Here is a 27218-nt window from a genome sequence, read left to right as displayed (position 1 = left end):
AAGCAGAGGAAAAATCGTTCCTGCTTGTCCTTTAGGGGCGACCGCCGGCTTCCTCACGCGCCTGGGGGGCTGCGGAGGGGGGACGTGCTCGGCCGCAGCGCCTCTGCCCTGGCACGCTGGAAATAAAGAGCTTAAATATTAAGTGTAATTTTGAAAACTACAGGAGGCATTCCTTTCCTATCGCATGCATACAACTGCCAAGGACTCAAAGCATTCATTTCCAGCAAAATCATCTTTATGGGTCACAATTTTTGTTACAAAATTCTTTCCTCTAGTTTGGGAAAACATGAAACCGCAGCCTTTCTCTTCTCCTCGGGCTTCTCTCTGCTGTTCGGTCTCCTGGTTATTGACACCGCTCCGGCAGTGAGGGGCAGGCCCTGAGCACCCCCTCAACCCCATCCCCTGCCAGGGGCTGGCTGACCCTCCTGTGGGGGTGGGACCCCGGGGAGCAGGGACAGGGCTGGGGTCTGTAGCCAGGGGCTGCTGTGACTCCCATCCATCTCTGCTTGGGCAGCTGTCAAAGCAAATCCGTCCCTCAGGGACGGCAGGATGGGTACTGGGCTTTCGGACACGGCCGTGCTTGGCCTGAGGTGTTTCCCCGGCTGGTTCAGCTGCAGGAAATCCTGCTGTGGGAGAGCTGCTGGCGGTACCACGGCTCGTCTGCTCCATGAACCTCTGCGAGGAAACGGGCCCAGCATTTCTTCTTCCTTCCAGCCCCGAGCGTTGAGTTTGCAACGGGTTTTGTGCACGACCGCTCTCTAAGGGACCCTGCCGCGTGAAAAGCAAAGCGTGAGCTCGTGAACCCCAGGAGATGCTGGGCTGCAGTGCTGTGCCTGGCATGGTCCCAGCTCTGCCCCAGCAAAACCAGTGTCCCTGCCAGCGAGAGGAGCAGGCAGCTGGTACTGCGGTTTCAGGAAAGCAGCAGGAGCACTCGTGGCCTGGGAGCCTCCTTCCTCCCAGGCAGAGGTGTTATTGAGGGGTTCCCTCTGCCTGTGCTCCCGCCTGTCCTGCTCAGCCTCCCACTGCCTCCGCAGGAGATGCAAACCCTCAGTGGTACAGGCAGATGCCTGCTCAGTGCTCTCGTCTACCTAAGACTCCTGCCTGCAACTCCCGGTAGCTCGCAGCGATAATCCCAGCTTTACCTTCTCCAGCAACAGCGGCTGGAACCAGGGAGACTTTGATGTGTCCCTGGGGAACTCGGTACAAGCTTCAGGCGGTGCCAGGGGCCTGTGTTGAGGATCTGGCTCTGCTCCCTGATGCAGGCAGCCGGTGTCAAAGCACCGTAGCTGCCCTAAAGCCAGCAGGTTTTACAGCCGGTGTTGCAGCTGCACGTCTGCATGGTTGAGACAAACAACTGTGCCTGTATCTGCTCGTCTCGCAGAGCTCTGGGCATCATCATCGCAGGATAAGGCACCTGGCTGTGGGGGACTGGGGAATTAATTTGTGCCTTTTCTGAGGACACGGTGTGGTCCCAGCCACACGTGGTGGTTTGGAGGCAGGGCCATTGGCGGGCTCTGCTTTGCTCAGGATGTGCGTGGTGACACCCAGCCAGTCTCCCTCGAGGTGCCCTTCGGGGATTTCACCATTGCCAGTAAGGGCTCTTCGTCAGGGCTGACCACTGCTCCCAGTGGTTTATGTGGATCCGAGAGTCCAGGGATGCCTCGGACCACCTAACCAGTGTTTTAGCCCTGAGCTGGGCACGCAGCCCCCTTGTTGCGAAGAGGGCTGCTTCCGAGCGTGTAACTGGGAGCAGATTATCAGTGGCAGAGTGCTCCTGGCCATCACCGATGCTGCTAGAAACGCAGCCATCACCTAGGAGGTGCACGGTTTCCAGGCCAGATATTTTTGGCTCATGTGCGCTCTGAAATGTCGAAGTTGTCCAAAGGCCTTGAGCCAATATTTGTGCTGCTGCCCTTGTTGTAGTCTCTTGAACCAGAGCCAAGCTGTTGGTCACAGCTGGGTGGCACGGAGAAACCAGTGCTATACCGGATGCCGTGGCTGGGCTGACGTCCAGCTGGGAGATGGAGAGCTGAGGCCCAGAGACTTATTGCATGTCACACTGTGAGCAAAGCGGTGGAAAATTCATGAGATCCAGCGGGCCAGACCCCCCACGCTAATGGCCATGTTCAGCTGAGCTGGGAAATGAGCTGTGCCTCTCCCACGGCGGCTGTGGTGTGTGTCTTTCTAGCTAAACCCCCGGTGAAAGCTTTTGAAAATAAAGATGGGGAGGAGAGTGTGCTGCGAGCATTAATATGCACATACATTGGGCGTGTGACTCACACAAGAAAGGAGAGTAATTTTCAGGTCCGATTAGCTTCATCTGTGCACTCTCCAAAACTTTTATTTATTCATATTTCATTTAAGATGCTGCAAGATATTAGCTTAGAAAAATGGGAGGTGACAGGGAAGGCTGAGAGCCAAGAACAACTCCCATCCCAACCCCACAGAGGTAAGGAAGGATGAGGTCCTTGCCAGCGAGCCGATCTGCTGGCGCTAACGCATGATCTCCCGGTGCCCGTGCTCTAGAGGTGGCTCCAGGTGTGGGTGCAGAGGAGCCCCAAGGGGCCAAGGATTGCGTTGAGTTTCTTGGCCGAGGTGCCCTGGATCTGTCTGCATGGGAAGAGGCGCCTGTGGCTTCAGGTCAGGGCATCAACAGGGCTGGAGCGTAGATCACCACCCGTCCTCTCCTTGCTCCGACAGCCCCTTCCCCCCAGGGACCTCATCAGCAGCTGTGGGTGCTTCTCTGCCTGCAGCAGGTGACTCGTCCTCCTGACGTGTCCCCAGATCTCAGCCCCCCCAGGGAGGGGAGATCTGGGCACGGTGCCTGCAAGTCTGCAACGTGAAGAGGCAGGCGAGGTTGCAGGTCGCTGCTTTGTCCCCAGTGGACTTTCTGCTCCGCTTGTCTCATCCTGGCTGGCTGTGCCCCAGTCGCTGCGATCGGTGCTTCCAGGGGCTGCAGGCACCTGCCCCAGGCTGGCATTCTTGCAGAGCACGGAGTGGGTGGGCAGTCTGCTGGGGCCTCAATGACTCTTCCAGCCTTCTTAGCAGCTCCTGGATTTATCACCAAAAATGCTTTCTCAGGAGGAGCCTACAGCCAAGGAAACTTCATGCCTGGAACAGCTCTGTGCAACCAAGGAATTGCCCTGGATTGCATCTTCTACTGCATGTTCCAGCCAGTCCCTCATCGGCTCCAGGGTCTCTACCAGAGAGGGGGAATCTAAAGACCACCTAGTTTATCACCAGCAAAGAGTAGGTCCTCCCACCTTGTTTTAAGTTTTTAATGCAGCTCAGATCAGAGGCAGGAGTGTGACTGCTGACCCGAAACCCAGCCCTCCCGCACCTCCGGGAAAGTAGGTGGCTTCTCTTTTGCTGTTTTCGCTCATGAGCTAGTTTTGTCCTTGGCTGTATCTCACTTGCGGATCAGAGGCCGAGAGCTTTGCACAAAGGATCCAAACTATCCGGTTCCTGATGTCCAGGCAGCAAAGGGGTGTCTCGAGGACAGGGATTTCATCCCAGGGTTGAATAGCCTGAGGTGCACACGAGGGATGGGGACGGTGAAGGAAGAGCAGGCGCTGAAGGCAGGCATTATGCGTTTCTCTTAAATGCAAGCAGCCCAGAGGCAGGTGTCCTCCCAATAGCCATGCATCGTTCATGCAAGAGTGCTCCCTACCTGATAAATCATATTAGAGAGACAAGACACAATGGGGCTTTTAATTATAGAAACAATTACCAAGGATTAATGACAGCAGCGACGTGATGGACTATTGTTACTCCTAAAGTTTAATAAAGCTTTAGTAGTTTTTGTCAGACGTGGAGAGCAATGAGACAACGCTTCCTTGGGTGTTTGCTTAAGCTGTAATGCACCTCTGCTCCTGCTTCATCCCGCTCTCTTCCTCTCATTTGCACTGATGAGATATGTTTGGGGGCTTCCAGCAAATGCAGGGGCTTGACTGGATGAAGCCTCTGTGAGATCCGTTATGAGAAGGGACAGGGCACGGGGCTGAGCGAGGAGGTGGTGCCCACAGGGAGCCGCCGAGGTGGAGCAGAGCCTGCAGGTGGGACGGGCCCTGCAAGGTGGAGCAGGGACAGCTTGGCTCAGCGTCACCAGTCATCGGCCAACATGGATGTGTCCCTCGGGCTCGTGTGATCTGAGTGGAGACGCTGATGCCCACAAAGCACATGGGTGCTGCCCACAAAGGACTGCACTTCACAGCCCCCCGGGTGGGTGCAGTGGCCCACGATACACAGCTCCGGCATCAGCATCTTTGCACTTGGGTCTTTCTGAGCGAAGGATCAGGTCCTTACTAATGACAGAATCACAGAACGGTTTGGGTTGGAAGGGTCCTTTAAAGGTCATCTGGTCCAAGCCCCCTGCAAGGAGCAAGGGCATCCTCAACCAGAGCAGGGTGCTCAGAGCCCCGTCCAACCTGACCTTGAATGTTTCCACGGATGGGGCATCCACCACCTCTCTGGGCAACCTGGGCCAGTGCCTCACCACTCTCATCGTAAAAAATTTCTTCCTGATTCCCAGACTCAGAGAATCCCCCCAGCCTCCTTTTCTGCCTCCCAGCAGCCTGGTGAGCCGGGCAGGGGGCTGTCCTGCCGGGGATCCCAGTTTAATCTGCTTAGAAGACACTAACAGAGCCGATGGCTTGGGAAAATGCAAAAGTCGGCAATAGCTTCGCTTTGCCTGCAGCCCTAGCTAGCCCCCCGCCCAGGGGGCTGGCCAGGCAGCACGGGCAGGGTGGCTGGCGCTGACGGCAGCTGCCAGCAAACAGCAGCGGGGACACAAACGTGGAGTGACGGGAGGGCAAGAGCCGCGCGGGGGGCAGAGGGGTGGCCGGAGCTGTCACCAGAGAGGTGAGGTGGAGCGAGCTGTGCCAGCCTGCCGCCCTTCCTCCTCCCTTCCTCTGCGGGATCCAGAGGGTGGATCTGAGAAGGGCAGATCACTCTAGCGTGTCCAGAGAAGGGCGACGGAGCTGGGGAAGGGTCTGGAGCACAAGGCTGATGGGGAGCGGCTGAGGGACCTGGGGTTGTTCAGCCTGGAGAAGAGGAGGCTGAGGGGAGACCTCATCGCTCTCTACAACTGCCTGAAAGGAGGGGGTAGAGAGGTGGGGTCGGTCTCTTCTCCCAGGTAACAAGTGATAGGACCAGAGGAAATGGCCTCAAGTTGAGCCAGGGGAGGTTTAGGCTGGATATTAGGAAATTTTTCGTCACTGAAAGGGTTATCAAGCACTGGAACAGGCTGCCCAGGGAAGTGGTTGAGTCCCCATCCCTGGAGGTATTTAAAAGACGTTTGGATGAGGTGCTTAGGGACATGGTGTGGTGGTGGTCTTGGCAGTGTTAGGTTTATGGTTGGACTCGATGATCTTAAAGGTCTTTTCCAACCTATACGATTCTGTGATTCTGTGGGATGCTTGAGCTCTCAGTGGTGGAACACGCAGGTGAGGCTGGGTGCTAGCATGGTCTAGCATGGTCTGCCCGGGGGGCTTGGCCGTCGGTGCTGCGGGGAGAGGAGAGCGTTGCCCCATGGAGCTGAGCCGGTCTCTCCCCTGCTGAATCACCCCAGGCAGCCCCGGCATTGGTACCTGCCCCACACAACCGCCCTCGTGCTGGGAACTGGGCTCGGCGCCCATGTGCTCTGTGCAACAGCCCCGGGCGCTGCAACGTGCCCCCTGAGCAGCGCCGAGCACCCGTGCACTGCTGCGCCTGGGAGCACCCCGCCTCCCACAGCACCCCTGCCCTGCGCTCGGGTCTCTCCCAGGAGCTCCAGCACGTGGCAGGAGGACCCCAAGGTTTGGCCCAGGATTTACCCTGGGGCACAGCGGAGAAGACTGGCGCAGGGCGAGGGCCGAGAGCAACCTTGAATTCCCCACAATTCAGTGGTGGAGCAGGGGAAGGGACAGAGTCTCCGGACAGGCTGGACCACGCTTGGCCTGGGTCACTCGGTCTCTGGCCAGTTCCCCCAGCAGGGCCTGGACAACCCAGCCCCGGTGTCCCTGCGTGCTGGGGGACAGCCAGGAATGCCCGGTGGGGAAGATTTAACAGTCCAACCTGTCTAACGCTGGATTAATAATTCATTGTGCGAGGCAGGGTGAAGTGATCTTCGCCCCCTCTCGCATATTAAGTGCTGCAAGGTGCAGAGAGCTGTCGCCGGCATGACGAGCAGGGAAGGGGGACAGGATGGTGGGGACGGTCATGGTGGAACTGTGGTCCCTTGGGCACAGCTGCCCCTCTCCTGCCAACGCCGTGGTGCAGTGTGCCGGGGGCTGGGTGCTGCGGGGCAAGACGCCTTTGGGCAGGGAGCATGGGGTAACGAACACCTCTGGATCCGAGTGCCAGGTAGAGGTCTTGTTTTCAAACAGTTTTTCCTTCCATCGAAGACGTGGGTGGATTTGTTGCCTGCAAAAGCGAGACACTAATAACGCTGGCCGGGTGCCAAGCGCAGCATCAGTTCTTACCTCCAGCACTGATGCTCCCCAAAATGCTCCCGCAACCCCCCTCCACGCCGGTCCCCCACCCCGCAGCCCCCCCGGGAGCCCCCGCGGGTGCATGAGAGCAGCCCCGATTGCACAGACCCCAGCACTGAGTTAGCAGCAGCCGAAGGAGTCTTTCTCCTCCAGCCTCCAAGGCACTTTCGTCCGGACGAGGCTGCCAGCGCTGCTATAATTACCGGCCTGGCTGCAGGCAGCCTTTAGCGGCGAAGCCAGTTCCCACAGTGCTGAGCTGGAGAAGTCATTTCAAGCCCTGGAGCCACGTTCAGCCCCGAAGCATCACTCGGCATTGGGGCAGCCAGAGCACCCTGGCACCCGCTCCTGGTCCCCACGGCGGGCAGAAGGGATGAGGGTTGTTCTGGCAGGTGAAACGCAGCCGGCACTGCGGGGCTTCATGAGTGGGCCAGAAGAGACTCTCAACATCTGGAAACAGCTGGATTCCCTGGGGGAGAAACTGCCATCTTCAAACTGGTGTTGGCCAATGCCCCTGGAGACCAACACATGGATGGGGGATGATCCTCCTGGCAAATTATAAGCCATTTCCTATTAAAACATTTCCTCTTTAAAACCTATTTCTTAACCGGGACAGCCTCTCTGTCCTGCAGAAGCCCAGCGCTTGGATAGGCAGAGCAAAGATGTTAAGCTGGTAGGTAATAACGTGCTCGTCAAAGAAAAGCTAGTTTCCCAAGTCTTCCTGGTTACTAAAGAAGTCGTCAGCTATCTTCCATCCCAAATTAGACCTTGTAGACCCACCTGGCTTATGAATCAGCTCTACCATCACTGCACACCAGCATAATTTGTCTTGTCTTTCAATATAACGGCTGCCATCCCACTCGGAGGACGTGGAGCAAAAGTAGGCAGCCAAAAAAAGCAGGACCCTGCGTGCTGGACTCAGCAGAGCAGCAAAAGACGGGGACAGGGGAGTTTCTTCCCTCACCGTTTGAGTTCGTATTCTGGACACAGTACACGTGGGAACATGGAAGACGGAGAAAATTGCTGGGGATTGGCACCTCGTTGCAGCGTGACCTTGAACCATGAAAGGGACTAAAAAGGGCATGTCTCTCCGGGCAGCCCAGGTAAGCAAAGACAGGGTAGAGCGATGAAAACCTTGAAAGCCTGCCGTAAGAAAAGGGCCAGAGAAGTGCGTTGTCACCACCGTCACCTGCCAGCTACGGCTGGACACAGCAGAGCAGGAGAGGAGCCGGGCAGCTGCCTGCTGGGAGGGAGGAGGTCACCGAGCCCAAGCCGGGGTGCGGGTGGTCTCCTCTGCACGTTTGACGCTTTGAGTTAGCTCCTTCCAAACAAGGGGAAAAGCCTGGCGGTGGCTGGGGACGTGTCCTGAGTGATTTACACCAACATGCAGCTTTTCTCCCAAGACGGTGTCTTGCCGAGTGACCGGTGGATCAGAAATGCTGCCTAATTGAGAGTGAGCCATTAGAAATGGGTGAGGAGGACGTCTCCTGGCCAATGGCCCCAGCAGCCCCCTGGGTCCCCAGCCCGGGCGGTGACCTCCCTCCTGCCTGCGCTGCCAGCACCCGAGTTCAGCGAGCACGCTGCGTACCTGCAGCATCCCTGCGCGAGAAGCTGGCGAGGGCCATTCCGCAGCGGAGACAGGCACAACTTTGGGTTTTTTATTGCCACCGTGCTACGTGCTCCACTCATGCAATTCTGTTCAGACTGGCTGGGGACGAGACCGCCACGACTCATCTGCAACGGCCCCGTCTCCGACCGGGAACCAGCAGCTCCCAGAGCTGTGAGCAGACACGGCCGTGGCTTGAGCTGATGAATTAAGGAGAGGAGAACCTGGTCTATCTGCATTAAGCGTGAAGACAGACGCCGGGGTCGTGGGGGCACGGGGCAGAGAATGCACTGGGGACGGTTTCCATCTAGCAGGTGCAAATGGCGTGTTTGCCGTCCACGGCACCGCAGTGCCTGGAATCCTAATTGCCTGCAAAGCAGCTCTAATGATATTTGGAAATGAGCTTGGAGCTGCCGGGAGGGATTCGATGCCACTCTCAGATAAAGGCAGGCAGGACGCGCGCGCTGAGGGAGGGCGAGGGAGACGGGGGCGGGGAGCGCGTTCCTCACGACGCAGCTGAGTGAAGGGAAATGTGGGCTGAATTTCATCAGGAGCAATTTCCTAGCGGGGAGGAAGCGAGCACGGAGCGGAGCGGCCGCCCCCAGCTCTCCAACAGCGGGGAGCGCTGAGATCCCGCCGGGCACGGCTCTGGCATGAACCCCTGCGCTTGTTCGGGGATGGAGAGGCGACCTTGCACCCTTCCAGCAGCCACCGGTGCTTCTGCCATGAAGAGAGGAGGTGAAACAGGCAGCATCTTGCAAAAAACTGCTGTGCCGACACTGCTCATCACCCCTTCTCCTGCCCGTCTGCAGCAGGGGGACCACGCTGCCCCGCAACAGTGCCCGAGCACCCCCCAGCCCACATCTTGGCCAGTTCAACTGGCAGTGGTCGCACCGGTGCTGCCAGGTTCCCTCCACCCTGTCCTGTGTCCAGTCACGAGTGGAGCCCCGGGTGGCTCAGCCCGTCTGCACGGACCAGAGCGGAGGCTCCGTGGCGTGGGGGCCGTCAGCTGGCCAGGCCCCTGCACGGATGTGTCGGGTGGACGGGCAGTGGCACACGGGGCCATGAACCAGGACGAGGAACGGGAAGAAAATCGCTGCATGGGCAGCTGCTGGATTTGCTCCTTGAGCGAGAACAGCATCTGCCACCTCTGAGCGGAGAGCCCGCACAGCTGCCGGCGCTGTCGTTACAGAGCCATGCTTTGGGAAGGGACGTGTGCTGCCCGTTCACTCTGGTGCAGAGTGACTGCAGTGCTGACTTCCATGTGTGCCCAGCCCTTGGGGGACCCGCAAGGGCCTTGGTGCTATAGAAATGTGCAGTTTGGGTTTGTCAGCAGAGCCAGGTGGGTTGGGGGAAGCATTTGCAGCGGCCGTGCCCGGCTTGCGGCCTGCCATCGCCCTGCAGCCCAGCCACCGTCTCTCCAAACGCCCTGAGCTACAGGCAGCCCTGGGGATGCACCGCTGCTGTGGCCGGCTGCACCCAGAGCTGGATTTAGAGCCTGAAATTTCCTACTTCCCGCTGCTTTTGGGTCAGGTGGGGATCCTGGCATGAGGCAATTCCTCGGGCTTCCCCACCCCAGGGACCCCCCAACCCCACAGCGACACTGCACCGCTCCCACCACACTGGGCTGCTCCCAGCCCCGCCGGTGGCTGGGGGCCCTCGGGGACGCAGATGGCCGTGCAATCCTGCCTGGCTGGGCAGCAGCAGAAAACCCACTCTGGAGCTGAGGATCCCAGTAGAAAGGAGGAACCGGAGCACATTCACTGGCAGTGATTCCTCCACTAATGTATCCCAGTACCTGGAGCACCTTGCTGGATTAGCAGGGGAAACAGAAACCCCTCAGCTGCCAGGATGAGAAAATGAGCAGGGCAGTGCCGGCCCCACCTGACCAGGGGAATAAATCATCGGCTGTGGGCCCTGCACTCAGCTGCCGGCTGCAGCGGGGCCGAGAGCCGAGTACTGGGGGCGAGCAGCCCCGGAAGGTGAGCGCACAGCACCCGGGGCACGTGCGCTCCCACGCCGGGCAGCGATCAGCTCTGCAAGCACAGGCGGGTGCTGGGACCTGGGTGCTGTGCCAGCTCTCCTGCCCCCCAGCAAAGCGGCTGCAGAATTGATGGCCTTGCAAAGGGCACCTGGGGTGGGCTGAGCCCTACCATGAGCATCATGCCAGGCGGCAGGGGGAGAAATGCAGCCTGTGCTGGGGAACCGGAGATAATTTGCTTTATCTTCTTTGCAGAGGGAAATAGGTGTGCTGGTTTTGAGGGCCGTTGAGCGTGCAAAGCTCCTGCTGAAGCCCATTGGCACTGGTGTTCTGTGGCTCTGCAAAACTGGGCTGTGGACCTTAAAAAAGGGATTGGGGGAAATCCTCTTTCTGTGGGAGTTCATCGCCTTGGGCTGACCTCGCTGCCAGAAGGGCCACCTTGACCCAGACATGGCAAAAGAGCTCGCTAAGGGGTTGCTAAAGGCAGCCGGGAGCAAGGGCGGGTGAGGAGCCAAGCACCGGCTCTCACCTTCTCCTCTCCGCTGTCACTCGAAGCCCTGGCAGTCAGAGGGGGGAAAGGTCCCTCTCCTTCCTCCTGGGATTAAAACCTTCGCCCTGGCGGTGTTTCTGCTGGGGACAGCTCAGAACAGCAGGTGCTTGGCCAAAGAAACTTTCACTGTAGTTACCAAATATTTATTAAAAGTAACTAGGATTACTCATCGGCTCAGGCTGTGTTTGCAGAGCAGGTACATGTGTCCAGTGCTTTGTAGGTAAATACAAGGGTGAGATGTCTTCCCTCAGGGGTTCAATGCTCTGAAGCAGATCAAAACTGCAGGCACAGAAACATCGGGGTCAGGGCAGAGGGAGCCGGAGAAAACGGGCTTTGTAGGGGGAACAACGCCGGCTCCGTGCGGAGGAGGTCACGTACGCCGCTTGCGGTGCGGCAGCGACCGTGTCCTGAGCTCCCCGAACCCCAGGAGCGGGGGGCAGCGGGCCAAGCCCCTCGCTCTGCGTGCTGGAGTCGTGCCTGAGTGAGTGACGCGGGTGGTGCCTGAGTGACGCGGGTGGGGGGAGGCCGCATTTTGGGGTGCCGATGGGGGACCCGGCCGGAGCGAGCCCGTGGGACCTTGCAGCCGGGCAGTGCGCGGTCCCGCCCCGGCAAGCCCCCGGGAGAGGCTGGCTGCAGGCTGGGAACCCGCGGGTGGAGCGGGGCTCCTCCTGCCCCCCCCAGCCGGAGGAGAGGCCGACGTGGGGTGCTGTCCCCGGGGCACCCGGGGCCTTGCTGCCTCCGGCCATGCGGTGTCACTCTCCGCTTGTGTTTGGGTCTCTGCAAAGCCTCCGACCAGCGATTTACCGGGGGGGGGAACAGGTCCCTCCGTGTGCCCGGCAGCCCTCAGGCACCCCGGCAAGAGGCACCGTGCCATGCCGCGGGGCAGGGCTCGGCTCCGGCAGCGTCCGCCCGGGGGCCGAGTGCTGGGGACGGTGCTGTCCCCGGTGCCTGTGGTTTGGCTGGCTCCGGTGCTGGGGCATTTGGGGCTGGGGGTGGCTGGGCTGCCCTCCAGCCGTGCCCTGGGGATGGTACCCCCCCCGTCCCCCCCAGGCGAGGACTGCCTCCCTGGCATCCCCACGCCCTTACAGCATCGGTCCGGTGCCAAAGGGACGCTCGGTGAGCTCCCCGGCCACCCAATTTCTGCAGGGTCAAACGCTGGCTCCTTCTAGGTCCACTGCGTGGATCGTGAGCCATCCGGCTGGCTCCTTCTAGGAGTTCATCAAGGTTTCCATTAGTCAAAACTGATGGCCATGGTCTGTAGTCATCACATGGCTCCCACTGCTGCATCCTTGCGGGGGGGGGAATCACTGGCTGTCACTGGTGCTGGCAGTGCCAGAGTGCTGCATTCGAGCTGGCAGGGGACCAGCGTGTCCGGCAGTGCTGGGGGCTGGCACGGGCCTCCCGGCAGGCAGGGAGAGGCCCTGGCCCCTGGGTTCAGCAGGGAAAGCACCCACACTCCGCCATGGGAGGGCAAACTGGGGCAAAAGGGAGTTTACCTCTCTGTTTATTGGAATTTTTTTTCCCCCTTAGCATGTTTCAGCCAAAAACTCTTTCGGATTTTGAGCGTGTGCCAGAGCAGCTGTGATTTTTTTTATTTCTCTCTCGCTTTTTTTTTTTAAAAAATCATTTTGCTGAGTCTGTGTGAAAACGCCCCAGAAAGCAGTAAAACTTGTCAAGACGCTCCCAGCGCTGGCTCGCCCGGAACAGCACCTCCAAAGGCAGAGACGCTCCCCGAAGCATTGCGTGCTGACAGCCCCAGCCCCAGGGCCCTGCCACCTCTGTGCTTTGCCCCCCGGGCTGGGGACAGGGACACCTCGCCGGGAGGAGGTGACATTTGTGTTCCCCTCTGTTCACAAGGGACAGCTGTGACCCAGGTGGCCCCCTTGCATCCCCAGTCCCGATGCTGAGCAAGAGGCAGAGTTTGGAGTGATGTGGTTTATGGGTCCCCATCCTCATTTGGGGGGGAACTATTTTACGCAGGGCCAGGCTCTTGGGACGGGGTGACAGGCGGGGGTAAAGTCCAGGGGACCTAAGGAGGGAACCAGGTCCCATCTCAGCACCCCAAATGCCGTGGCCCCTGGCAGGGAGCAGCTCTGGGTGCGCAAAGGACAGGAGGCCCCTGGCCCAACCTGTCCCCTGTCTCCTGGCGTAAGGTCCTTTTTGATTAATGCTCATATTGAAACCAATTTGAATTAATTGGAGAGCAAGACCTAGGGACACAGCCCCAGGGGCTTCTCCAATGTCCAGCGCGGGGCTGCAGGGCTCCGGCTCAGGGAAGCAGAGCTGTTAACCTCAGCCTGGCACCTTTTCTCTGCATCCTTGGCCTGTTCTTTCATTAAAGCCCAAAGTGATGCTAAAGGGGCATCAAAGCTAATGGGAGGAGGTGGAAACTGGGGCACACCTGGAGGGGCAGTGGGGCTGAGCTAAAACCCATGTCACGGGCTTTAGTCACAACCTGTCTTTTCCCTTATCCTGGGCAAATCACTTGTCTGTGCCTTGGTTTCCCCCAAAGTAAAATAATGGTATGAAGGGGACATGGTGAGACATAAATAACTTGTTTGTCTGGTGAGAGGCTTGGGGAGGGGACAAGGGTGAGGTGGCCCCCTCTGACCTGGGCTCCCCCAGCTCCCCCGCTGCATTGCCAGCACTCTGCCCCCCAAAATCAACTGTAACCCTGACCAGCAGGCAGGAAAGCATCTTCCATCAGACAAAATCAGATCAGCACTTGGCTCCCAGCAACAGGAGCACAAGCCGTGTGGATGAAGCAATTCCCCCTGTCCCTTGATTAATAACAAGGCAGGCCTGCGGAGCGAGGGCGGGGGGGATGCTGTTTAATTGACTCTGTGTTTTTGAAACAGCGGCTTAATGACTAGGTTCAAATTAGCCAGAATCACCTTTTCATCCTGGGGAACTGAAATGAAATGTGGATTGCTCTGGCACGCCCTCCCCCCCCGTGCCAGCCTCTTAAAAATACATCTCCAACTAAACCAGTTACATTTCTCCTGCTTGGATTTTTCATCTTTTATTAAGCAGATAAATTGTTATTGTTTAAAACAGCAATGACATTTCTTCACACCCATGTAAATCTCCTGGTTTTAACTGCAGATCCAGGGATGAGGCTGGGGATGAAACTCAAATGGGAAAGCCTGAGATGATTGTGCCTGCAATGAAATTATAAATCTGCATCCCGGAGCAAACGAGCAGTAGGAGGCAGCCAGAAATCTCCATCAGCAGAAGTGCTGGGCTGCAGCAAGGGATGGAAGTTGTAAGTGGAACCAATAAGGCACTCAAGCCAGGAGAGCTGTTGGCATTTCTCCTGGCAACATCCTGCACAAATGGAGCCAATTCAGGCAAGAACATCCAATAGGGGAGCCCATGGCATTAAATCAGCCTGGGATTCAATGCTGTGCCCTGCTCCTTAATCCTGATTTCTTCCCTCAGTTTCCCTGTCTGTAAAATGGAGGACATGCTGCCAAACCCTGCTTGAAAACCGCTGTCAGATGCAGAAAATGTAACGGAATCGCTCAGGTGATGCTTGTCGGCTGTCACGCAACAGATCAAGGGCACAGGACACTCCGCTTCAGCAGCCTGCGTCCCCTAAGCCCTGTGACCGGCAAGGCTAATGCCAGCCTGGACCAAGCAGCAATGGATAGAGAAGAGCAACAATTCTGCCCTGGAAGGAAGTCAGCCCTAAGGAGGGAATTGGCCTCTCTCATCCTCAAAGCCTAATTAACCAAATCATGCACATTTGTGGGAGGCTTTAGCAGGAGTGGAGAGGGGCAAGAAGAGAGCTCCAAGGAGGAATGGTTAATGGTGAGCACTGTCCCCACGTGGGATGTGGGTGCTGCTGGGGTGCAGCACACTATTGCCCCGTGAGCTGGGCATCTTCCCAGCCCCGCTGTGGCTGCCCGTGAGCTTGGCACTGCTGCAAGGGACACCGGGGCCACTGCGGGGGCACAAACGCAGGAGCCCCGGCTGGGCTGGGGGCCGTGCTCGTTCCTGGTGGTGCGGTGCTGTTTGTGCCGTGTTTGTCCCGGTTTCCCTGTTGGATGGGGGGGAAGTGGCCGTGTTGGTCCGTAATCGCTTCCATGGGGTGAGCCTCCAGCGCAGAGAGGGGAGCTCAGGGTGAGGTGGGCACCCGGACCCTGTCCCAGGGCAGCCAGGCGGGGTGACGCGGGCTGGGGAGGGTGCAAGCGGGCTGGCCTGGGGCCGGGGGAGCCCAGGCAGGGTGGCGCGGGGGTACCTGGGCACGCCGGCGCGGGGCCGGGGGCCCCAGGCAGGGTAGCCCGGGGCTGGGGGCACCCAGGCTGTCCGGGGGGACCCCTCCCCTTCGGGCACGGCAAAGCGGGGAGGGGACCCCGGTGCCCTCCTCCGCGTTTCGCCGCGGGCTCTGCCCGTTCCCCCGCCCGCGGCGCAGCCCGGGGCCGCGCATCGTCCCTGTCCCCGTCCCTCCCCCGCGCTCCCGGGGCGGCGCGGCCCGGCCCGGCGGGGGGCGGCTCCCACGCCCGCTCCGCCGCCGCCGCACGGCCAGGCGCGGCGGGCAGGGGGAGAGGCGCCGCCGCCGCCGCCGCGCCGCCCCCGGGGACGCGCCGGGGCCGGGCCGGGCCGGGCTCCGTCCGGAGCCGCCGCCGCCGCCGGGCTGCGGCTCTGCCCGCGCCGCCGCCGCCGCCGCGCCATGGGCAGCCCCGGAGCCGGAGCCGAGCGGTGAGTGCGGGGTCCCGGGGGGGTGAGCGCGGCCGGGCCGGGCCGGGGGAGGCAGAACCCGGCGGGGCGTGGGGGCGGCCGCGGAGCCCCCGCCGCCCCTGGGGCCACCCTCCTCCACCTGCCCCCGGCACCGCGAAACCGGGATCCCGGCGTCTGCTCGGCCGGTGCCCGCCGCCTCCGGCTGGTGCCCGGGGAGAGGGGCCTGAGCCCCGGCGGGGGGGCTTGGCGGAGGGGGCAGTGGCGGGCAGGGCTGTTGCCCCCCGTGCCGGGTTGGCACCGGGGGTTTAAATGGCCTCAAGCCGGCGGAGAGCGGCACCGGGAGGTCCAGCCTGAGCCCGCCCGACTCCATCCTCCGCCGCTTGCCTCCGCTCGGCCCCGGCGCTCCGGAGGGTCTGGTACCTGCAGTCTCCCCGCCGTCAGGGCTGGGGCTGCTGCTCGCAGCCCCGCGTAGCCTTTCCCTGGCAGACCTGAGCAGGTCTGAACGTCGCCAGGCGTCAGGAAGGGTCTTCCCCCATCTCCTATCGCTCCTCTTTTCCCCCCAGTCCTGCAGGTTCTCGCTCCTCACCACCCCAGGGCCCTGCTGCCCCCTGCTCTCAGCATCCTTGATTTTAGGGCTAGGCAGATTCTCCTGTCAAAAATCCCAGGGTTGGTTTAAATGCAAATGTTACCGGGGTTGTGTTTCTCGGGGAAATGGAGCAGGCAGCAATCACGGCATACGTGGCTCCTATCGCCGTTCTGGAATAGCAGCCTGCCTCTTCCTACTCCAGATCCAGGGTACTTTTGTGCCAGTTTCTTAATCCACTTGCAAAGCGGATTGTGCTAAAACCTGACAAAAGGTGCTCTAATTCCCACAGCGTTCGCGCAAGGGAGCGATTGCAGAAGAGCAGCTGCTCTTTAAATTCGTGCCCAGCCTTACCCTGAGATGAGGTTTTGGGAAGGAGAAAAGAGCAAACAGGAGGAGAGAGGATAGCAGAAGCAGGCAGAGCGCCTGCAAAATAGATCGAGAGCGGATCGGTGCGTGGATCCGCAGCCTGGCAGCACCCAGAGCGTGAGCCCATCCCTTCGGAGCGAAAAGCATCCGCTGCACCAGCCGGAGAGGCTGGACCCCGGGGATGGGGTTGGGGATGCTCGGTGGCCCGGTGAGGACCAGCCTGGGCCTTCCAAAGAGCTCCCACTTGCTGCTTAGTTTCGTGGCTTGGCGTCGGCTGCCGACGTGGTGCTTCCCGCTCTCGCCCTGGCTGGGGATGTGCTGCCTGCGGGCGGGAAGCTGTCCTGCCTGGAGCAGACCGCCCCGACGGGCGCTGGTTTACCCGGGTCCAGCCCCGCTGCCGGGGAAACACCACGAGAAAGGCCACATCCAGAGAGGGAAAGTTCCTACAAACATCTCTCTCAATCAAATCATAAGGAATTAAAAGGAAAAAAAAAAAAACACAAACTGAAAAAGCAGAGTTGCCCAGCAGCTCCCAGCAAGCTGAACAGCTGCTCAGTGCGATATATTCATGTGTGTCTTTAAAGCCGGGGCCAGATTCTGTTGCTGGCCTTAAAAATGCAGAAATGCAGGCGGTGAACTCCACAATAACCCCTTGGTAAAGGGGGTGGCTTGGGGCTCTGCACCCCAAAGCTCTGCCCTTTGCCTCTGCTTCGTCATCCCTTACGCTGCAGGATGGAGACCGGGGATAAGGTACCTGCTGCCCGCACCCCGGGGCACGGCAAGAAACGTGGCACGCGTCCTTTAAGCAGGAGAATCATTCAAGATGTGTTGGGGAGCTGCCAGTTTGACAGCCTGTGATTGATCCGGTTTAATTTGAGCTAACGTATTTCTCATCGGTGTTTCTGTGGCACTCGTTAAGGCAGAGGGGAAGGAGCAGAGTTGCTGCCTCTCGCTGCTGGAGGACTGGCAGTGCCGGGTGAGTTTTGGCCGGAGCAGTTGGGAGAGCTGGCTTCTGATCCCCCCAACGTTTCTCATGGTTTTCAGAGGTTGCAAAAATCCCACTTGGATGTCTGCAGCCTTTCCCGAAGCCTCCGGTCCTCGGCTGAGCTGAGCTCAGGGGAAGATGCTCTCAAACACAGCAATGCCCAGCCTGCAAAACAGCTGGAGGAGCACCCTGCCAGCAGGGAGCGAAGGGGTTCCCACCGGTACGGGGAAGCAGGAGGCAAAGCAGCTTCATGCGAGAGTTGCTTTTTGGCTTAAACATCAGCAGATTTTGCTTTTATCCTGCCCCGCAGGGAGGAGGGAGGTGGAGGACCAGAGAAACGGGGGCTAGGTTGCGTTTCACCCCTCTCGGTCTGCCCTTCTGAGCTGCCCCTCGGCGTCGATGCCCAGGGTGGGAAGCGGGACGCGCTGCGGTGGCAGAGCCAGGGCACCTCCCAGGCATGGCCGGATCCTGCACCGCCTCTCGCTGCTGCCAGGCTCAGCCCTTCCCAGGGGACACGCTTGTGCCGATCCCTTGCTGAAGATAGCAGGGCCAGGGGCTTTTTTCCTATTTTTTTTTTAGTGTTTTGAGCTCAGGAATGTCTGCTCTTATTAGCTGTGTTAATCCTGCATCACAAGATAACACATCCCCTGCTCCAAGGCCCTAACCTAATCACTGCGCTTTCCCTCCAAGCAACGGCACGGGCCCAAATTAAACATTGAATGTGAAGCCCGATGGTACGGACAGACAAGAGCGCCCGGCTGTATTTGTGCTTGGCGTTTAAAGGCTTTAAATTGATGTTGTTGGAATCAATTTTTTCAACTTCTGGTTGTCGGCTCACCACTGTTTCGCCCCCGAGCATCCTGCCGGGGAGCGGGTGGCCCCTCTCCACTCGGCGGCGTGGGGAACCGAAGCTGCCGTAAGGCAGAAGGAGCACGCGGTCGCGGAGGAGCTGGGCTGCTCCAGCAGATACGAGTCACGTCGCTGCTGTGTTCGCGTCCCCGGGATGGGAGCGAGCTGTCGCCGTACCCCTGGAAATAACGTCGGGAATGTAAAGCACGTGGACGGATGCGTTTCGCGTGGGCAGCGGTAATTCCCGCGCCGCCGGCTCGCTGCGGTGTGGGCAGCCCGGGTGGGACGCCCGTCGCCAGCAGCATCTCCCCGAGCACCAGATCCCACGTCTCAGAGCTAAGGGACCCGAGTGAGGCCGTCCTTGAGCTTGTCCCCCGCTGTGCTGAATCACCAGGTGGCTATAAAACATGCATCCCGTGCCTCAGTTTCCCTGTCTGTAAATGGATGTGGTCTGGAGGCCTGGCTTTGTATGTTCATGTGCTCTCTGACAGCCAAAATCCTGCTGCCTGTCTGTGTCTGCAGCTGTAAAGCGATGATTGAATTGTCTGAGAAGGGCGGGGGGGGCATCACGCAGCATCTCTCCTGTCCCCGGGCAGGGGCTGCAGCAGCGGGGTGGAAGGTGCTGCCAACGGAGGTGCTGCCGGAGCCCGAAGGGCCGTTTTGTGAGTCCTGGAAAAACACCAAAACGAACAGGCGAGGGCAGAAATGTTCAGAGCAGAGATTTGAGAGGAGATGAAGGAAAGCAATAAAACCCGCGAGAGCGTTTGGAAAAGATGCTGAGAGCTGCTCCGGCTCGCTGGACGTGGTAGGGAAATTGCTTGGGCTTTGGGCGTTATCGGTTGACTTTTCTGGGAGGCTGTTTTTGAAGTTTATGTAGGGTTTACCTTGAAAGACGAAGCGAATGCTTCCACAAGGGTTGGCACCAGGGATGCGGGAGCAAAGGGGGCTGGACCGCAGCATCGCTCGGCCGTTGGCAGCGGGCGCTGGGCAGCTGTTGGCAACAACGTGTGCTGGTTTCTCCTTCTTTCGATCCCTTTGCTTTAAGTCGTGATGTGATGTTTTGGGGCTGTAGGTGGACCCCCGTGCTGGCCCGGGGGTGTCCCAGGGTGTCAGAGGTGGGGGCTGAGGCTGGGTGGGACGTGGGGCCGGGGCTGGTGTGGGTGGCAGAGCGGGGAAGTGGCACTGTCATCAGAGAGCAGAGTCCTCCCTGGCCCCGAGCAGGGGCTGCCCTTCCCTCTTCTTCGTAGAAAATGGGCAAACTGAGGTCAGGAGCAAACTCACCCCAGCACAGTCAAATAGCAGGGACTTGGGTGGGTAATTTGGGCAAACTGTGAGAAACGGCTTCTCTGTGGCTGAGTTTCAAAAAAGAAAAAAAAAAAAAGCCAACCGTGAAGGCTCTGGGCTGCGGTCCCCGGGCTGCTGCAGCACCTTGGCATCCAAGCGGGCACCCAGCGGCCGGGATCCCGGGTACCGGGCTGGGAGCAGAGGCAGCATCCGTCTCCCCGAGCGGCTCAGTCCCAAGCAGCGAAGCCGGCCGCAGCCCCGGCACGTGTCCTGCTCCTTCCCGCGCCGTCTGGCTCAGTCCAGCTCTTTCCTTGCTTTCCTGCCTTCCTCCCCCTGAATTTTTCATGCCACCATGAGCTTCGCGGCGGTTTGCAGCCCCATCCATCATATGGGTTTGTTTTTTAAAGCTGTGTCCCAGCTCTTAACGGCTCGGACCTGGAGCGCCAGAGCTTCTTGTTCAGCCCCCGATGTGCCAGCCAAAATAGCAGCGGCCACATACCATAGTGGAGAGGAACAAGTGTCACCGAGAATTAAAATGACAGATCCCAGCATCAAGGTCTCCGAGGGTTTGTGCTTTATTAAGCAACAGTGAGTTCATGGGAAAGGACTTTCACACGGAGCACCGGTTGTGTCTGCAAGAAAAGAGAACCGGGGGCTATATTTAGGTTCAGCCGTGTGATGGGGAGGCAGGGCCAGGCGCTGCGGGAGGTGAGCTGGGCATCCTCCGCCCTGCGAGAGCGAGCCCTGTCCCTGCAGAGCCCGGGGAGGATTTGGGGGGGATGCGGGGACCAGGCGATGGGACCGGCTCGGCTTTGAGGTGCTGCAGAGGGACAACCCCCGGTGCTGCGGGGCAGGAGAGCTGGCGGGTTGCCCTCGCCTGTGCGATGGCCCGTTTGGGGTCTTGCATGCCCAGACCCACCTCAGCCGTGGCCAAGCGCATGCGGCGTGGCCGGGAAAGCCGCTCCGAGCAGGATTCACCCTGCCTGCAACTTGTTCGTGCGCAGCATCCGTCCTGCTAGCAGGTTAGGAGGCAAGGAGGGGCTGCGACCCTGAGCGCGAGCTGATATTCGCACCCATCGGTCCCTGCCCGATGCTGCGTGGTCCCTCGCGCAGTTCCCTCTCCCTAAAATGTGATTTCGTGATGATGGGGCTTATTTAATAGATCAATGTTTTATCTCTTCGCCTTAGGTTCTCCCTCTTCCCACGCCCCCTCCTATTAAAAATTCATTGTTTCTCCCAGGTACTGTTGCTACAGGGAGACAGGGAGAAATAAAGGAGGTTCTTGGAAAGGAGGAGGGAAAATATTTAATAGGAAGAGAATCGAAGAAACGTTTGAAACAAATATTGTCCCTCTCTCCCTCTCGCTGCCCTGGGTGCATTTGAGCCCAAGCGTGGTCCCTGTCACGTCGCAGGACCCCAGTGCTCCCAGCAGACTTGAGGAGGTCGCGTGGGACCTGGGGTGAGCCCGGGCAGTGGGGACGGTCCCTGCTGCTGCCTGGGGCTGAGGAACCCATCGCTGTGGAGGTGGCAAAGCCCCCGCTGGCTTCAGAGCCGGGAGCGTGGGGACATAGTGGCCGTTTCACGCAGCAAATGCAAGCAGATGCAGGAGGGAAGAAGCAGCAATAACGTGGACCTGCCGCGGGGCGGGGGGATGCCCCTGACCTCCGACTCGTCTTCCATCCTTGGCATCTCCAGAAAAGTCCCCCCCCAGGCCTCGCTTGCTTTTCCTGCTCAATTTGGACGCTGTTTCGGTGCGGGTGCATGAGAGGGCGCGTTTCAGGCTGAAATAATTTAGAGGGGCTTTGATGGGCTGCACGCTGCGGGGCCAGCTCACCCGGCCCTGCGACATGAGGAGCTTTGGCTGTAACGCGGAGCCATCGGGCAGCCGGGTTGGCTGTAAAATAACCAAAGTCAGAGGAACGGCGGCGTGCCGCCAGCGGGGATTGAGCGTGGCTGGACCGAGTAGGAGCCAGGTGGGCTTGGGAAGGCGCTTTCCATCTTTGAAAGGCCTCGTGAGCATGGTCCTTGTGATGCTCCTCGCGGGTCAGTAAGCAGCAGAGGTTTGCGGAGCAGGATAACGGAAGCGGCTCTGGCCAAGCATCCCGTCCGAACCCCGTCGGCCGAGCCTCTGCGGTGACTCTGGTTTACGGATACTATAGTACCTCAAATTAGGCGAGTGGTTTTGTTTCCCCTCGGGGGGAGCAGGAGGTGATGTGCCCTGTGCCTGGAGCCGTGCCCTGGCTGCCGTTTCGGATCCGGTCCCGGCAGTGCAGCCGGAGGAGCAAACCGTGAGGGTGGTTGGTGCTTCTGTCCTCTTTTTCCGGAGGGTCACCCGGTCTGACCTTCCCCGTGCTCGGGACAGCTGGGCACCAACTCTTCAATATTGCCAGAATGAGCTATTTTGTATTTTTCCATTTAAATCTCATTTGAAGGAAAGTCCATCTGGTTCCCTCCGTGCTGCCAGAGGAAAAAGGCTGCTCTCAGGTCAGCTTTCTGCAGGGCATCTCCTCGCTGGAGACCCAGGGGGGGTCACATCGCCAGGACCTCCATCTCTTCTCCTTTCCATTGCAGCAACAAGGTGGAGCAGGGCCCCTGTAACTGAACACTAATTGGGGATGGAAAACGAGCAGGACCCTGCAATTGCAAACCAAAGATGAAGTGGCATAAATGAGATCTAAATTGTCACCTTTTTCCATAAGCAGGAGTAAACTAAGTGTGACAAATGGAAGGGGGAAAAAAATAGTCCTGCCTTCGTTAGTCCTCGTGCCCGGGGCTGACGTGGAGCTGGAGCCTTTGGTCCGCTTCCGGGGATGCGCAGCCTGCGATGCCGGACATCCCTCCTAGCCGTGCCCGATGCCCCGGCGACGTGTCGCTCCAGGAGTTAGTTTGGAGGCTGGACACTTTCCATCATCAGTTCGGGGAGCAGTTTCTCTTCTTGCCTTCAGGGTCACTTTTTTGCATCGAGCACCCAGCCCCTGGCTGGGGGTATCCTTGTGGCAAAGCAATTTCCAGCTTAGGAAGCGTCCCGGGACTGGGGGAGCGCCCGCCGCAGCACGCAGTCGTGCCATCGCCGGGGTTCGGCACCGCTGCCTTTCCCCCGCCTTGCTCAGCCTCGCGCCAACAGCTGGCAACCTCTGGAAATTCAGGCCCAAGTTGTTTGTTGTGGCAAATGGGATTGTGATCTGATGGATCGGTCTCATCCATCACCGGACACGCTCCTGTCACGGCTGCCAGATTCTTTTTTTCCCAGGAATTTGCCCTGAAGTTCTTGCTGGGTCGTGGCTGTTGCTGGCCCGTGAGCTGCGGTTCATGCCGGGACATGGGCAGAGCCGTCCCTGGCGCAGGGACCGCTCCGTGCTGGGCTGGGCTCCGACAGTGCCACCAGGGTCCAGCACGGCTGGCTCTGTCTTGGTGACTTCCCGCTTTCCCAAGCCTCCTAAGAAACGGGCCTTTTTTCCCTCTGGTTCATTTTTTAACAGCTCTGCCCTGTCTCTCCGTTTCTCTCCCTGCTTGTTTCTGGCTGTGCCCCCCCCGAAGCCAGCAGACGCCGTGTCCTTGCTGGGCTGCTGCTGTGGATGGGTGGAGCTGAATTTTTCCTCCTTCTCCAATGGTTTTCCAAATTTTCCCATTTACTTTTGCAGAAAGATGCTCTTTGGGGGCACGGCGCTAAGAAAGAGGATTTCACTGAGGATTTCAAATGAACGGCCCATGACACCCTGTCCGCGGTAACGTGTCATTTTTATTGTTCGTATTTCCATAACTAAAGCTCAGCCTGGCCAGCTTGGAAGTCTCATGTTAATTACGCTAATGAGCAAAAGTCTCTGGCTTACTGCTCTGTGTTCCGCTCTCCCGGATGCCAGGGCGGCGTGAGGCTGGCTTGGCCGGACCCTGGGCACCCTTGGGTGTCCTGCGGCCGTGGGGGTGTTGAGGGGCTCGTGGGGTCCAGGTCTCTTGTGGGTTTGGGGGGGCTGCAGGTCTGTTGTGGGCTGGGACGAGCCGCAGATTGGCTGCCGTGCACGTCTGCGGGCTCCGGCTGGGAGAGCTGGTACGTGCATCCCAAGGGATGCTGCTGCCCTGGAAGAGCTCGGCTCGGGGCAGCCTGCTCCGGTCCTCTGGCGGTACAAGTGTCCCCGTTGATTGCACAGGACCCCTGGGTCCCCTTTGGCCTTTGGCCTTGCTGCCGAATTTCTTCAAGAGGCTCCCATGCGCAGAACTTTCACCGGGGCCTCCTCGATGGAGAGGCAGGTCCTGTGCGACTGAACTCCTGGCTCCTCCATCAAATTGCTCTAGAAAAGAGTTAAAGTACAAGTTTTAGGTATATGTGCCTTCAAATAGAAGGCACGGGGGCCAGACGGTGGCAAGTGCTCTGGTGGTACGAACGCACGGAGGGCCGGGGACTTCTGTGCCGCCAGCGGCAGCACGTGGGACCGGAGGAGGTTTTAGGCCACTTCACCCACATGCTGGTGGGTCCCGTTTCACAGGGATTAAAATGTATTTGCAGACAAAAAACCTGAAGTAACCTGAAACGGAGGTTGCTAAGTGACACAGGAGCTGCCAAAAACAAATGCCAAGACCATCAGCTGAGACCCTAATTGTTCAGAGGGCTGGGAATGACGGGCTCACGTAACATGCGGGGTTTGATAAGCCAAGCCCAGGCGGTCTCTAAAGCAAGCTTGAAGGCCACATTCACACCACGCAGGCAGGTCCGGAGGCAAAGCTGCTCCGTGCTTCGTTGCCTGCAGGGAGAGCAGGAGAGGGGCCAGTAGGCGCAGGGAGTTGAGCAGATTTTGGTTTACTGCAATTTGGTTTCAGCGGGTTTGCAATAAATACACGGGCATGTCTAGCTTGCTGGAATTTGTATTAAATTTTGCTTTATCCATCCCCAGTAGCTGGAGCCTGGCCTTCCAGAGCAGCAAGCCGAGCTGCTCTGTCGCAGTCGTCTTTAACTTTCGGATGGCGATGCCTCCGAGCATCGCCTGCGGCATCTCCTCCACCCCGGCCGAAACGCACGGAGGTGCTGGAGCGTGCAAAGTCCCGCGCACGTCGCTGCAGTGCGAAACAAATCCGCTTCCCTCCCAATTATCACATCGCTTGGGCATTAGAGGAGCCCCACCTGCTCTGCAGCTGCCAGCACCCTGTGGCTGAAACAGATATTTGTGCACCGACACCGTGCAGGCTGTCATCCCTCCAAGCCCGTACGCTGGATTGACTCTAGACAAAAGCCTTGCTGAATCGCGCCGCGTCGTAGTTGCTGGTGCTGCCACAAACTTCCCCCGTGGGTGCTGAGGGCCGGCCGAGGTCTTTCTGGGTTGTTTCCCCATAGCAGGGTTTGGTTTGGGTTACTCTCGCCTTTTTTTTTTTTTTTTTTTTTAAGTATTGGGTCTGAGTGACTTCCACACGCACGCGTGCATCAGCCGCCCGTGCTGCGGGGTCCCGCGCGGGGACGTTCCCCGGCTGAAGAGATGCGATCGTGCCTGGGATCTGTGCTGGGCTTTTCCCGTCCTGCTGCCAGCCCTGGAGCGTTCCCTGTCCCTGTTGTCCCAGCCCTGCCGTGCTGCCGCGGCCTCAGGCCAGCCCCGAGAGGCTGGTGCGTCCCCTGGCTCTACCAGCAAACCCCGGCACGTCCATGGCAGGAGATTTCCTTGCTGCGGTTGCTAATGGGAAGGATTTTTAGTGCCGCTCCTTCTTTGTTGGCGTGCATCCCTGCCGGGGCCCTGCGCAAAGCACAAATTGAATTGTATGCGCGTGCATCCCTGCCGTGGACGGCAAAACGGGAGCGCGGGGGAGGATGGGGTGAAGGGCTGAGTGTCGCTGGCGATACCGCGGCTTCTGGCAGCTGGAAATGGGGGTGCTTGCCCTCCCAGGGAGAAGTCCCGGTCCCCCAGGCAGAGCGGACAAGAGGAAGGTCTTCTGAAGCGGGGAATGAGCTGGGTTTGTCGGTCACCGGTTGAAGCCCTGTCGCCTTGCGCCCGCCCAGGGGCCGCGCGTGACCACGGCTTGGGGGTGGCCGGGGAAGCGGAGCCCCCGCAGCGCCGGCACAGCTGAGCCCGAGCCAGCGCGTTTTAGGGGAGTCCCTCCGTCTTTTGCTTTGGGGTAGCGATGCTTTCTTGGAGGAATTTTAGCTTTCCTGGAGTGCTGCGCGCTGTCAGTTCTCCAGGGACCCCAAAAGTGAGGTTTTGCCCACCCACGAGCGGCACCGGGGCTCACCGGAGCCCGCAGGGAGGCTGCAGGGGACGGCCCTGCCGGGGCGGGGAGCCCCCACCCTCCTGGGGTCGGCTCTTGGCTCGCCGGTGTCACCGGGGATGTCCCCCCCGAGCGCTAAGGGACGCGAGCCGCGTGCCAGCGGGTCTGGCTGCTGCTGCAGAGCCGGCTCCTCGTTTCCCTGCCGTTCTCCGGCAAACCCCGGTGAGGGAAAGCTGCTTTGGCTAAGGCTCCCCAAGCCTCTCGCAGCAGGAATTAACCTCCCCGGCTGCTGCTCCTGCCCTTGGGCAGCCCTGGGCGGCTCGGCTGGGCAGGAGCGGGGGGCAGAGACGAGTCGGGGGCCGAGCGGGGTCTCGAGCAGAGGTGAGAGCGGCTGCCGAGCTGTAACAGCAGCATCTCGGCGCCGCTGTAGCTGAACAGGACCCGAGTCGGGGACCGTCGGTGGTCTGTTAACCAAGAGGAGCTGGATTTCCCCCAAAAAAGGAACTATTTAAATTCCCTCTTTTTTTTCTTACAGGCAAATTAAACTTGATTCAGAGAACTCAAAACGCTTTAGCGAAAGAGTAGCTTTTTTTTTTTTGCTTGCAGGTCGGTGTCCTGCATCCCCTGCGCCGGCCATCAGGGCTGGGAGTGCGTCCCTCGACCCCGCGATGTGCCCCCGGGGAGGGATGCCAGACAGGGGTCTGGCCAGCAGCACTTCTGCTTCCAAGTTTGGGTTGAATCTCCCCAAATGAGAGGAATTCTGGAGAGCTGGCCACGGGCACCCGCTGCGTGGGTGCCGTCTCCTCCTGAAATCCCCACGTGTGATTGCCGGGGAGCGTTGCTGTGTCTCCCCTTGCTCCACCCCAGAGCTGGCCACGGTGGTGCTGGGCTCGGACGCTCTCCTGTTTCTAAGAGGATCCTTCAGGGTACAGAGTGCTATATAATTTTGTATATATATCACTAGGCAAGCTGCAACCGTCAGGTCACGCGTCGGGCTGGAGCAACGCTAAGGATGCTTCCCCTCTCTGGGCGGTGCCTGTGTGCCATGTCCGTGGGCTTCAGGGGCATTTATTTGGGATTTCTGTGCTGGCCGCTGCAAAGGTGATTTACAGGCGTCTCCTTGTGCTGTTTTGTCCAGAGGAGCCGAGGCTGGCTGTGCCGGACACTTTGCCATTTAAACATCCCCGGCCTCGGATGCCACAGCAGACCCAGATGTCGGCGTGGCCCCAGACCTGCAGAACGGTGAGCGCTCCCCAGGCTCAAGCGGGGCAAGGGGGGGGTTGGCATCATCGCTGCCCTTGTACCTGATGGGGTTTGCGCACTGGGACGCTAGAAAGCCAGCTCGTGTTTAGCTCGTGGCCATCCCTGCTTTGCGGCATTAGCTCCCTCCTCATCCCCACCCTCCTTTTGCAGCGTGGAGCGCTCGGTACCGGCGAGCCAGAGGTTTATCCCACGTAACAGCTGAGAAATCTCCTGCCCGTTGCCGCGACCCCAAAATGAGCAAGAAGTAACTCAAGTGGGGATGTGATGCGAAGCTCAGGGGCGTTAAGCTCAGGTACTTGCTCCCAGGTCGCTGGCAGACGGCAGCGGGGACCCCAGCCTTGGCCGCAGCGGGGTGCACGCGCAGCGTCGGTTTGAAGAGCGGCAGTTCGGGGTTCGGACGGGTTTCACAGGGAGT

This window comes from Mycteria americana, chromosome 24 (genome assembly GCF_035582795.1).
Source record: "Mycteria americana isolate JAX WOST 10 ecotype Jacksonville Zoo and Gardens chromosome 24, USCA_MyAme_1.0, whole genome shotgun sequence".
NCBI classification, from domain to species: domain Eukaryota; kingdom Metazoa; phylum Chordata; class Aves; order Ciconiiformes; family Ciconiidae; genus Mycteria; species Mycteria americana.
The sequence above is the reverse complement of the archived record's forward strand: the minus strand, read 5'-3'. Positions refer to the sequence as shown.